Source organism: Euleptes europaea, chromosome 1 (assembly GCF_029931775.1).
Source record: "Euleptes europaea isolate rEulEur1 chromosome 1, rEulEur1.hap1, whole genome shotgun sequence".
NCBI lineage: Eukaryota > Metazoa > Chordata > Lepidosauria > Squamata > Sphaerodactylidae > Euleptes > Euleptes europaea.
In genome coordinates, this window is record NC_079312.1 from 169,612,399 (window position 1) to 169,625,980 (window position 13,582).

Genomic DNA, 13,582 nt, shown 5'->3' on the forward strand with positions numbered 1-13,582 from the left:
ATTAGGACCAACGCCCCGGCTTCCCACCCCCGCGCACTCGACTGAGGCGTCCGAACGGCGCCAGTGCGGCCGCGCCCCAGGTGAGCCCGTCCGCTGTTCAGCTGGGCGGCGGAGCTACAGCTGGTGGGCGGCAATGCGCCCCCACGTCTCCGCCAGCCGTCGTCCCCTGGCTTCCGCCCTGTCTCCTCGTCCTGTCGTCCCTGGGGCTTGCCGGCTTGCAACTGTCCTCCCTCGCTTTGGGCAGATCCTTCTGCCCATCTGTCGCTGCCGGGGCCCCCCGACTCTGTCCCTCTGCCTGTGGAGAGAGAACCCCCCCGTAAGGGACCGTTTGTTCCGGGTTCTGGCTCCTCTGCCTGCGTCCCTCCCGTCCCTGTGAAGGCTTCAGGGTTCTTGGCGGGGTGGGCGAGGCCCGGGCATCCCGGGGTGAGGGCTGTCTCGGGACAGGGATGTAATGATGGTTTTAGTAAGACAGCTGTAGTTCTCAAAGAGGTGATAAAATTATTCTGGGTTGCATCACTGCAAGTCATTCCATTTGCAGTTTGTGGGATCCAACCCATAATAACGCTCCTTCACATGCAGAATGTAGCTCTTTTCTGGCATTATGTCCATGCATATAAGAAGCCCGGCAACAGTTTATATTGGGAGCATGGCCATCTGTAATGCTCCCGACACACACGGTCACCATGTTGTCTAAACGGGGGAATGCAGGTATGTTGCATGCACATAAAGCTTTGGTCTATGCGAATCAGAAACCTGGAAATCCAGTAGTTGGTTTGAACATACCAAAGCTGTGCATAATGCAAAATGCACATGGGTTCTCCCTGTTCAGACAACATGGTGACAACACATATTGGAAGAATCAATCTGTGGTTGGTGGGCTCTCAGTATGCACAGATGTAACATGTGAAACAAGCTTATATCATCTTTATCTATATGTCCATGTCTTTCCTTTGTCGTTTTGTACCAAAGCTCTCATTTTATACTCGGGAGATCAGTTATTAACCAGTTGCCACCTAAAGAGTAATGTCTCTGTGATAATTAGGAATGCCAACTTCCAGGTGGTGGTTGGAGATCTCCCGCTATTACAACTGATCTCCAGGGGACAGAGATCAGTTCCCCTGGAGAAAATGGCCACTTTGGCAATTGGACTCTATGGCATTGAAGTCCCTCCCCTCCTCAAACCCCGCCCTCCTAATGCTCCACCCCCAAAATCTCCAGGCATTTCCCAACCCAGAGCCAGCAACCCTAGTGAGAATTAGGATGGGCATCTCATTTTCCCTCCCGCGCTACTTCCACTTTCCCTACCCGGAACGCCCCCCCATAGCCTCTCCCCTTTTCCTGCCTCCTCTCCTTCTTACCCACCAGTCAACCTATCTTTGGCCATTTATGCATGGGAGGTTTTACCTTGGATTTGCCGCTCTCTAGATGCACATTGTCCCCATCTAAATTCTCAGAACTCTGCATGGGGGCTTATTGTTGAGTTTTGAGAATTTGGCTGGGGGGAAAATGTGCATCTAAAAGAGTGGCAAATCAAAACCAAAGCCTCCCATGCATAAAAGGTTTTTATCTGCTTCCATGTCACCTATCTTTACCTGCTTTCAGCTTTCTGCCCTTCCCCTCCCCCATCCTGTGGTAGCCTTTCCTCAGGAAAACTCGATGTGGTGCTGTCTCCCAGTCCTGGCCGGGCCCAGTTGCACCAGTTAGGGTTGCCAGCTTCGGATTGGGAAATACTGCTCTTCTCACTGCCACACCTCCCCGGCTTGTACAGATAAATGAGACAAGCAGGTGCAAGCAAGGTCATATTGGGTGAGATCTTAGAGCTGCCAGGTCCCTCTTTGCCACCGGCGGGAGGTTTTTAGGGCACTGCCTGAGGAGGGCGGGGTTTGGGGGAGGGACTTAAATGCAATAGAGTCCGATGGCCAAAGCGGCCATTTTCTCCAGGGGAACTGATTTCTATCACCTGGAGATCAGTTGTAATAGCGAGAGATCTCCGGTCACCACCTGGAGGTTGGCCACCCTGTGTGCCATGCCCGTTGCACCGTGGCTGATGCCTCTGTTCCACAGACCAGGCCCAGTTGTGCGATGCCAGCTGCTTCTGTTATTTGGTTTTTTAAAAATACCCCCATGTATTTTTGTTTAAGACAGGGTTGTCGAACTCTTGTTACTAAGGCCGGCTATAACATAAATGTCACTTTGTCAGGCCAGGCCATGTGTGCTATAAAAATTAATGCCAGGTACTAGAGATACAAACTGTATAGAAGTCACAGGCCATTTATGTGTGGTCAGTTTTGATGCTCGTTCAAAGCTCTTTTTAAAAATGCCTATTCACGATCCCGACGCAAAAGGAGAAATTCCACACACACCCTCTCGCCTGCTCCTTCGTTTGTTTGCATAGCCATTAGCATGTGCATAGCTAACGCACTGCTGTTGTTTTGCATGGTTCCCTCTGGTTATTCTTCGCAGCAGCAGCAGAGCAAACACAAAAGGTCGCGTTAAGTGGGCTCTTTTGTAATCCGAAGCAGGTCTGCGCCGGCTTCGCAGTCACTTCTCGAATGACGGTTCAGCGTGCAAAATTCAAACAAATCTGCAGGGCAATTCAGCTTGGAACACGCTGCTAATTACCATGCAAAAATGGCCACAAGCAAAGACAATTAATGATATTATTTTTATTATTATTTTTTACTTAAAACACAAACATGCTTAACACAATAACACTCTTAGCAATATTTTCTTTTATTTAACAGTCTTTGGTCATTGACACCTTGAGAATGGGTGTGTGTGGCTAGCTCGGCTGGCTCGCGGGCCAAATCCGGCCCATGGGCCTTATGTTTGACACCCCTGGTTTAAGATTGCAGATGTTTCTGCTAACCTGGGGCTTTTCTCAGGTTTGTAGAAACGTTTGGCTTCTCTGTTCATGGCTCCAGTCTCTGGATTTAGGTATCCACAGATGAGGCCACAACGTGAATTAGATATAGTGATTTTTTTTTTTTAAAGGCAGAGTTTTATTGTGGGCAAGGATCACCATTACAGGGAATCCTTCTGGGTGTATTGATTGCAATTCTCTGTTCTTAAAAGAAAAGAATCTCATAGAATTGCCAGACTATTAAAAAACCAATAAGCAGCCTGATTGGGGTTGGGAGGAGAAAATTTTGAGTCTATTGCCAGAATATTCTTTTTGTGGGGGGCGGAAACTGAAAGACAGGTATTTAAGTTGACTTCTAGAATTTTTTTTTAGTCAGGCTAGAAATTTTCAAAGTAAAAATAGGCGGCAGTATTTTCATTCAGGAAATATGCTTGAGCTGTGTAGCTCTCAAATGCGTGCTAAAGCGCCAAATTCTTCAGCTGCCCTTGGCACATCTTTTCCCATGAGGCTATGACCTTAGTATCGGGTTTATGCAGTTCTCATGTGCTTCTACAGTTGAGCTCCAATGCTCTCTTGAGCTGTAGGAAGCGGAATAGTCTATCTTGGCCTCAGAACAACTTAATGGAGTGGCCTATTGGTTTCCAGGCTTTATTTAAGGGGCTGCTTCTTATCTTTAAAGCTCTTCCCTTTAAAGCTCTGGGGAGCCAGCATGGTGTAGTGGTTAAGAGCGGAGGTTTGGAGCGGTGGAGTCTGATCTGGAGGACCGGGTTTGATTCCCCACTCCTCCACGTGAGCGATGGAGGCTTATCTGGTGAAATTGATTTGTTTCTCCACTCCTACACACAGAGCCAGCTGGATGACATTGGGCTAGTCACAGCTCTCTTAGATCTCTCTCAGCCCAACCTACCTCACAGGGTATCTGATGTGGGTAGGGGAAGGGAAGGTGATTGTAAACCGGTTTGATTCTTCCTTGAGTGATAGAGAAAGTCGCCATATAAAAACCAACTCTTCTTCTTCTTCTTCTTCCTCTTCTTCTTCTTCTTCTTCTTCACAACCTGTGTCCTGAAAACCTAAAAGTTTCTCCTTGTATGAACCTGTGCTCCAGTTTCACTCCTCTCAGAAGATTTTTGCCTGCTATCCCATCACGTTGATGGGCCTGGACGCAAGCTAGGGTTGCCAACCTCCCGGTGGTGGAAATGCACTCAAATGCACAAACGGAGTTTGTATTACTATCCACTGTGATGGTTTATTTTACCCTTAGTGTCATTAATTTTATTAGTGGCTGTGTACTGAAAGTAAATTTCCTACATAGGATTTTTCCACAGCATTATCTCAGTGCACATCTTGCTTATAACCTCCCGGTGGTGGCTGGAGATCTCCTGCTCTTACAACTGATCTCCAGCCGATAGAGATCAGTTCACCTGGAGAAAATGGCCACTTTGGCAACTGGACTCTATGGCATTGAATTCCCTTTCCAAACCCCACCCTCCTCAGGCTCCACCCCAAAAACCTCCCGTCAGTGGTGAAGAGGGACCTGGCAACCCTAATGCAAGCCTCCTCAGTGGTGGCCCCTTCCCTCAGAAATGGCCTTCTGGAGGAAGAAAGGACACTTTCTTGGATGATATCCAGATGGAGCTGCAAAGCTTTTTTTTTTTTTTTTTTTAGAGGACAGTTTGTTGAATGGAATGGGTAGAGTTGTGATGGGCTATTTACACTTTGCTTTGTCAATGAGGTGGTGATCATTTTTGATGTTGTGAGTTAAGGGGTGGGTTTTATTGTTTCATCATTATATGGAGTACAAATGTCTGTAAGTCGCCTTAAGCCCCTTTTCAATGGGAAGAGCAGGTACACAAACATTGAAACTGAGCAATTCTGAATTTGAATAATAAGATGAAAATAGGAATAGCAAAGAGGGATGCCGGCTTCCTTCTGCAGTCTGCAAGGGCCTCTGTTAGGGTTGCCAACCTCCACGTGGGGCCAGGAGACCTCCCAGAATTACAGCTGATCTCCAGACTACAGCTATCAGTTCTCCCAGAGGAGATGGCTGGTTTGGAGGGTGGACTCTATGGCTTTATGCCTCACTGAGGTCCCTCTCCTTTCCAACCCCACCTTCCCCAGGCTCCACCTTCCAAATCTCCAGCAGTTTCCCAACCCAGAGCTGGTGGGCCCATCCCGGTAGTGAAGTTTTTGAAAAGAAAAAAATTGACAACCTATTACCCCAGGGTGGAGAGACTTTGCCTGTGTAACACAGGGGAGCTGGACACCACTGAGCATGTATTCTTTAGATGTCCCCTCTACAAGTCAGCCCCCTTCAATATTATTGACCCTTTGATTAGGGAAATGGGCTCTGGTGACGACAGTGAATGGGCCAAAAGGTTTCTGCTGGGAGACATCAATGAAGCTACGTCACCTTAATGTATCTCCTTAATTTGTGGAAACGTAAAATTGGATGATTCCTAGTTTTGTTGGCCTTGGTTATAAACATCTACTCTTTATGGTCAGTTTCATAGAATCATAGAAGCATAGAGTTGGAAGGGACCACCAGGGTCATCTAGTCCAAACCCCTGCACAATGCAGGCAATTTCAAACTACCTCCCCCACCCACCCACCCCCAGTGACCCCTACTCCATGCCCAGAAGATGGCCAAGGTGCCCTCCCTCTCATGATCTGCCTAAAGTCATAGAATCAGCATTGCTGACAGATGACCATCTAGCCTCTGCGTAAAGACCTCCAGGAAAGGAGAGCTCACCACCTCCCAAGGAAGCCTGTCCCACTGAGGAACCGCTCTAACTGTTAGAAAATTCTTCCTAATGTCTAGACTGAAACTCTTTTGATTTAATTTCAACCTGTTGGTTCTGGTCCGACCTTCTGGGGCAACAGAAAACAACTCGGCACCCTCCTCTGTATAACAGCCCTTCAAGTACTTGAAGATGGTTAACATGTCCCCTCTCAGTCTTCTCCTCTAAACATACCGAGCTCCCTCAACCTTTCCTCATAGGACTGTTTTACCTGTTTTATCTGGCATATTAGCCGCAAATAAAATTTATTTATTTATTTGACAACCTATGATCTCAACATGGGCAAAGAGCAGCCATAAATTAATGCAAGCTCCCCCCTCCCCGTCCAAAGCTGCTGTAAGAATAGGCACTTGTTTTATCCTTAAGCCATGTATTTGAAGAACAAGGAGGAGAAAAAGCAGACCGTAAACGCTTTTTCAGAATGGTAACAACGAGCATAAAAGCGATCCATGTCTTGAGGAAGAAATTAACCTTTGCATTCCGCATAGGTGCCCAAGATGTCGTTGCAAATGTGAGAGATTTCGACAGGGAGAGCTGTGCCGTTTACCAAATGGGTGCTAGCTTCTTTGTGGCATGCTCTTGGCCTCTGCAGTGATGAACTCGGCGACACTGGCATTATATTACCTAAACTGAAAGTCACTCGTATTCCTTCCTTCCGCATAGTAGCTGTTGAGCAACAGGAAACAGTGAGCAGCGCAGACCAAAGATCACACTGAGTGTGCATTAATTAAACCACAGTATCTCCTGATTCCTTGAGGCTAAACGATTCAGGGCACCTCTATAGTAAAACCAAGACAGCCACTTATTCTAAGGGGAAAGCATCTTTCAATAGGGTTGCCAACCTCCAGGTAAGTAGCAAAACAAAAACAAGGGCACCACCGTGCCTATACCGGAAGGTTTGGAAATTAGCACTGGAGAATGGGTACAAAGATACACACAAACAGGTTGCAAAATAGCAAATATATAATAAGTGACAAGGCTAGAAAAGACAAAACAAGTGTGCAACACAGAAACTTAACAGCTAAGTTTGCTAAATATATACAAAATTACAAGGTAAGTATGTAATAGTCTTTTTGGTGTAAATCAGGAAGCAAAGTCCTCTTCTGGATTTCAAAGATAACCAGTTCCTTAGGATATCCAATTATAGGTATAAATACAAAAGCTGGGGGATGGCCGTTTCACATTGGTTTCTTCAGCCCCATAATATATCATCCATTTTCAAGTAAATCAATCTTGTATCTTTGTTCCCATTCTCCCGTGCTAATTTCCAAACCTCCAGGTAATAGCAGAAGATCTCCTGCTATTACAACTGATCTCCAGCCGATAGAGATCAGTTCTCTATGGCCGCTTTGGCGATTGGCCTATATGACATAAAAGTGGCATCACTTTGGCATCAAAGTCCCTCCCCTCCCCAAACCCTGCCCTCCTCAAGCTCCACCCCAAAAACCTCCCACTGGTTGCGAAGAGGGACCTGGCAACGCTATCTTTCAATGATTTGGAGCAGAGATGTGGCAGAGGAATGGGTTAATTAATATCCCCCCTCTCCTATGATTTATTTTCCATCCACAACTCCCTCCCCAGCTACTAACCCATCCGTGGGATTCCAGACATGCTTCCAGACCTCTTCTCTGAGGTCACCTTGATCTTCTCCCAACATTGGCTTGGGCAGTGACATAAGGCTCTAGAGAAGGGTTGTTCGAGAGGACAGGTCCTTTACTTCCATCATTGGCATGAGGCCTGCAGCCTGCAACTTACCTGTCCTCCAGGCTCAAGGTGGGAACCACCTGCCAACCACAAGACCTACAGGGTAATGGCCTTGCTCATTTTTCTGGAGCATGAGTTAGCTGCCATATTGGGGAACTGTGCCCAGAAGAGCTACATATGGCTGGAAGTATCACTGTCATAGAGGCTAATATGGGGAGGGGCCGTGGCTCAGTGGTAGAGCATCTGTTTGGCATGCGGAAGGTCCCAGGTTCAATCCCTGGCATCTGCAGTTAAAAGGTACTAGGCAGGTAGGTGATGTGAAAGACCTCTGCTTGAGACCCTGGAGAGCCGCTGCCGGTCTGAGTGGGCAATACTGACTTGTTGGACCAAGTGTCCGATTCAGTTAGGCTTGCCAGGTCCCACAGCTCCACTGGCGAAAGCTTTGCAGGGCTGCAGCAGACGTGCGCGGTGCGCACGCGTGCCTGGCATGGCACGCGCATGCACCCCATGCGACGCACCTATGTCACTTCCGGGTCTACCCGGAAGCGACATGGACGCTCTAGCAATCCCAGCCAAAACTCTATGCGGAAGTGACGCATGCGGAGCGTGTGCACACGTGGGCCCACTGGCCCCGCTGGTCCTCAGATGGCTGGCGGGCAACCCAGTGGATTGGCGGGATTTTACCCTCCACCACCGGGCACCTGACAACCCTAGATTCAGCATAAGGCAGCTTCATGTGTGTTCATGCTTCTGTCCTCACAAATAGGTATCTAGAACTCCATGAGAGGACGGGCTGCCATTCAGTGGAAGAGCCTCTGCATACAGAAGGTCCCAGGTTCAATCCCTTCCATCTTCATTTTAATAAGACCAATTAAGAAAGACCTTTACTGAGACTCTGGAGAGCTGCCGCCAGTCTGAACAGACAATACTGACCTTGATGGACTGATGGTCTGATGATTCCCTAGAAAGGCGAAACATAGTTTGAGGTTTCAGACACAAATCACTGAGGGAATGGTGATAATAAGGCTGATTTCCCCCCCCCACATTTGGTGAACGTGTCCACAGGTAAATACATTTGGGAGAGAAACAGGACATGAGATTTTTGTACAAGAATGAAAAATTATCTGGGAATCCACTGGTTATGACACCTTTGAGGCCTTGGAGCTATCCCTAGCCACTGGGGGGCGGGGGGCGGGAATAGCCTATAAAGTGGTCATGTATCAGTTACCAAAAAAGCCCCTAAAAACCACACCAATGGTCTTCCCATGGGCTGCCACCTCACCAATGGGCTTCTGAGCAAATATGGCGCTGATGTCTTGTTTGTGTGACTGGGGAATATGTGCCAATTGCCTATAGCAGACCCTGTATTCAGAAAGTTTGTAATTGACCAGAATGCTGAAAACAAGTGGAGGATAGGCAGTGCAGCAACCTCTACATATGAAATAGGAAACTAGGGTTGCCAACCTCCAGGTACCAGCTGGAGATCTCCCGCTTTTACAACTGATCTCCAGCTGATAGAGATCACTTCACCTGGAGAAAATGGCCGCTTTGGCTATTGGACTCTATGGCATTGAAGTCCCTCCCCAAACCCCATTCTCCTCAGGCTCCACCCCAAACATCTCCAGGTATTTCCCAACCCAGAGCTGCCAACCCTATAGGAAACCCTCCAGATTATCGAGGGCAGAATTGCATGAGGAAACATGGCATTACAATGACGCATATTGGCAGGCGGATTACGAAGGATGATTTTCTGACATTTGATTATATACTTTGTATGGATGAAAGCAATTTACCAGATCTGAAAAGGAAAAGCAATCAAATTAAAAACTGTAAAGCTCAAATTGAGCTGTTGGGCAGCATGGTGCAGTGGTTAAGAGCAGTGATTTGGAGCAGTGGAATCTGATCTGGAGAACCGGGTTTGATTCCCCACTCCTCCACATGAGTGGTGGAGGCTAATCTGGTGAACTGGATTGGTTTCCCCACTCTTACACACGAAGCCAGCTGGGTGACCTTGAGCTAGTCTCACTCTCTCAGCCGCACCTACCTCACAGGGTGTCTGTTGTGGGGAGGGGAAGGGAAGGCGATTGTAAGCCGGTTTGATTCTGCCTTAAGTGGTAGAGAAAGTCGACATATAAAAACCAACTCTTCTTCTTCTTCTTCTTCTTCTTCTTCTTCTTCTTCTTCCCCCGGAAACAGCTTATTATTGAAGATCCATACTATGGGAATGATGAAGATTTTAATACTGTTTATGAACAGTGCGTTAGATGCTGTAAAGAGTTTTTAGAGAAACCTCAGTAACATGCTCAAGTGTTCCTGAAAGTAACGAACAGTAGCTCTAGAACTTAATGTCAAATTGAGGGTGGGGTTTGGGGAGGAGAGGGACTTCAATGCCATAGAGTCCAATGGCCAAAGTGGCCATTTTCTCCAGGTGAACTGATCTCTCTCGGCTGGAGATCTCTTGCTATTACAACTGATCTCCAGCTGATAGAGACCAGTTCACCTGCAGAAAATGGCCACTTTGGCAACTGGACTCTATGGCATTGAAGTCGCTCCCATCCCCAAACCCCTCCTTCAGGCTCCGCCCCAAAAACCTCCCGGCAATAGCGAAGAGGGACCTGGCAACCCTACATATTGTGTGTATGTGTATGTGAGAATCAGGGAAGGCAGCCCAAATTAAAAAAAATGTTGGGAACTGGTGACACAAACATTCAAAACGCATGAGTAGAGACAAAAATTGTGGTAGGCTAACACTTTTATGATACACCTCTTGGGGGAGGGAATTGTCTGTCCCCAGCTACAACCCATGCTTGTGACAAGTACCTCAACACACCTTCCCCTGCAGCTGGACTTGACATACATTTGCCTTTCATAAAGACCACTGCAACAAAGTCAGAAAAGCAGGAAGCACTAAAAAAATAAAAAAGCAAAAATAAAAATAATCCACTACAATATCCGTTGTCAACAGGATTCACCGCCTCTTTCAAGCCATGGTGAGCAATGTATATAGATTTCCTGTTGTTCTTGGTGTTCTGTTTAATTGTGTAACTACAAGTATTCCAGAAACCCACAAAATTGTGCAAGAAATTGCATGATGATTTCAATTTTACTCTTCTATCTCATGCCAGATGCTAATTTCAAGAAAAGGTTTGCCAATCTATAATTGTCTGCTTCTTTATGGGAAGATTTAAAGTCAAACTCCAGTTTGGAGCAACGGTCTTGCTGAATCTAATGCATCAACTATATATATTTATGTTCATTTCGTTGTGTTTGATTAAAAATATTTTTGTTGTATTTAAATGTCCACAAGGGAAAAAAATGTCACCTTTCCACCATTCATTTCTGACATGAAGAATATCAGCAGCTCATTGATTTTCATTCTGCCAAAATGGTTTTTTTTAAAAAGTACCTACATTTGTTCAATTTGAAGCTCTCTAGTTCCAAGTTGGATGGCCAGATGTTCTCTTTTCTCATCCTTGTATTTTAGGCCCATCCTCAAAAATATCTGGGTTCTGTTTCTGTCCAGTAAAATCAGCCAACGTGGCTATGGAGGCTCAATTACTGAGTAGCTGCAGGGCATGCAGAGGTACCCGCTAATTAGGGTTGCCAACTTGCAGTTACTAGCAGGAGATCTCCTGCTATTACAACTGATCTCCTGCTGATAGAGATCAGTTCACCTGGAGAAAATGGCCGTTTGGCCATTGGAGTCTATGGCATTGAAGTCCCTCCCCTCCCCAAACCCCGCCCTCTTCAGGCTCTGCCCCAAAAACCTCCTGCCGGTGGCAAAGAGGGACCTGGCAACCCTATTGGTAGTGAAGAAGTTAGTGTGTGTGTAAAGTGCTGCCAAGGTGCAGCCGACTTATGGCAACCCCAGCAAGGGGTTTTCAAGGCAAGTGAGAAACAGAGGCGGTTTGCCGTTGCCTTCCTCTACACAGTATTCCTTGGAGGTCTTGTTGGATGCAGAAGCCAGACCCCGTTCAATGGTACAGACCCACCAAGAACAGGGACGACTCAGGTTAATTTTTTTAGAAGCAAGAGGTAATTTATTATGCCACCAGGAAGAGTCTGTCTCGGGTCAGCCAAAACCACTCTTCAAAGAAATCATGCAACACATGGCAGTACTTATACAATTTTGGAGTCCTTTGTCTCGTTCGGACTCTACGCTTACTTCATAACCTCTCCTCAAAGCATTCTGTGCACGCCCCGTGATGCATTCTGTGCCCGCCGCATAAGCTCACCTTACCAATTAGCTTAATTGGTACTACTCTTTGGTTGATCTTTTTATCTCTGTGCCAACTTCTACATATCTGAAACTGGCCAGATTCCCAATTTATTTCATCCTACTTGAGATAACGCATGACATATTCTTCTCCCAATTAGGCTGTCCTCTTGGCCTGTTGAAAGGGTGTGATCTAATCCTTGGAATAGTTTTTAAACTTCTGTCTTATCTAATGAACTTTTGCACTCTTGCTGAGTTCTTCTACTTCGAGGAGAGTCAGATCCCTCCTGGCCTAGACATTTAAAGCTTATACATTCCTTTAATAGTAGAAAAGAACAAGAGTCCAGTAGCACCTTAAAGACTAACAAAAATATTTTCTGGCAGGGTATGAGCTTTCATGAGCCACAACTCACTTCTTCAGATACAGCTAGAATGTGAATCCATCTGTCTTTAAGTAGAGGAGAGTGAATTCAGACAAGCATTAGTATGTAAATGTTAACAGTATGTAAATGTGAATAGCAGGCGTGATGGGATTAGGTGTGGTATACAGAAGAGTCTGTGATGTCCAGGGGAGAGATGGGGGTGGAGAAATCAGCATTGGTAATGAGCCATGAATGCAAGGTCTTTATTCAGCCCAGGTAAATGCATAGTCTTTAGTTTGAATATCAACTGTAATTCAGCAGTTTCTCTTTCCAATCTCCCTTTGAAATTCCTTTGTAAGAGAACTGCTACTCTTAAATCTGCAACAGAATGTCCTGGAAGGTTGAAATGTTCTCCCACTGGTTTTTGAATATTGTGGTTTCTGATGTCAGACTTATGACCATTTAATCTTTGTCTAAGAGACTGACCTGTTTGTCCAATGTAGATTGTGGTAGGGCATTGTTTTATTATAATATTTGGATTGTTTCTCAGGCTGCTTATGGCATTCTTCTCTGTACGGCTGAGATTGGATCTTGAGTGGTGTATCTGAAGAAGTGAGCTGTGGCTCTCGAAAGCTCACACCCTGCCAGAAAATATTTTTGTTAGTCTTTAAGGTGCTACTGGACTCTTGCCCTTTTCTACTACTGCAGACAGACTAACACGGCTACCCACTGTGAAACATCCCTTTAAGTGCTTCAGTGAAGTGTTTTTCTATACATTTCTAATGAAGTGCCTGGTTGTCTTATAGAGTCCAATGATAGACAGCAAGGAGGAGGTTAAGTTAAAAGCAACAGTTCTTTATTTAGCTAAACACAGACCTGGGGTGAAATAACCACAGATAAGATGCAGGGTTACTCACCAGAGAACAAAGGAAACTCAGCATCATTTATGCATTCGAATGGGGCAGGCCCATAGCTGCTGACAAGCAGATTGATACACAAAAGCACCAATACACATTAGGTGTCTACTCCACGTCAATTAGCATAGCCTATAGATATTGCCCGAAGGCATCATTGAGTGAGTTCTTGATCTTGTGAGCTAGTAACCAGAAACCACATTCCTAAGTTAGAGGTAATTCAAAGACAGCTTTCTCTCTACTGGCGAGAGGCAGTACCAAGCACAGTTTATGATTTCTTGGCTCAAAGTCTTCTGGATGCCAACTTCCCTAAAGCTTCCACGTGTGTGCATATGAGTACATAGTATTTTATACCAGCCCTTATATCTGGGCATTACACTAACATACTTCAGTGAAATGGTACTATTATACGGTGGTATCTTTAATAATATATGTGCTCATAAAATCTGAATAACATACCTTCCCTATAAGCTAAGATTTCAGCTTGTGCACTCATAACATGTCTTTCCTGGAATTTGAGCTTGTGCTTACTAGATTCTAGCTTATGTGCTTAACTGTTGTGATACACAGTGTAAGCCAAACAAATTGAGATTTTACACTTCCTTAGTCTCCCTTCCAAGCACCAACCCTGCTCAGCTTCGGAAATCTGATGAGATCGGGCTATACCATGCTGCGTTCCCTCCCAAGGAAGTCAGTAAACACCCTGAAATTAAGGAGGAACAAGA

At 45.9% G+C, this 13,582-nt stretch overlaps 1 pseudogene; it reads left to right on the plus strand.

The window, feature by feature from the left end:
- Positions 1-8,630: 8,630 nt before the first annotated feature.
- LOC130477470 (low molecular weight phosphotyrosine protein phosphatase-like) lies at positions 8,631-9,677 on the plus strand (annotated as a pseudogene).
- The last annotated feature ends 3,905 nt before the right edge of the window (positions 9,678-13,582 follow it).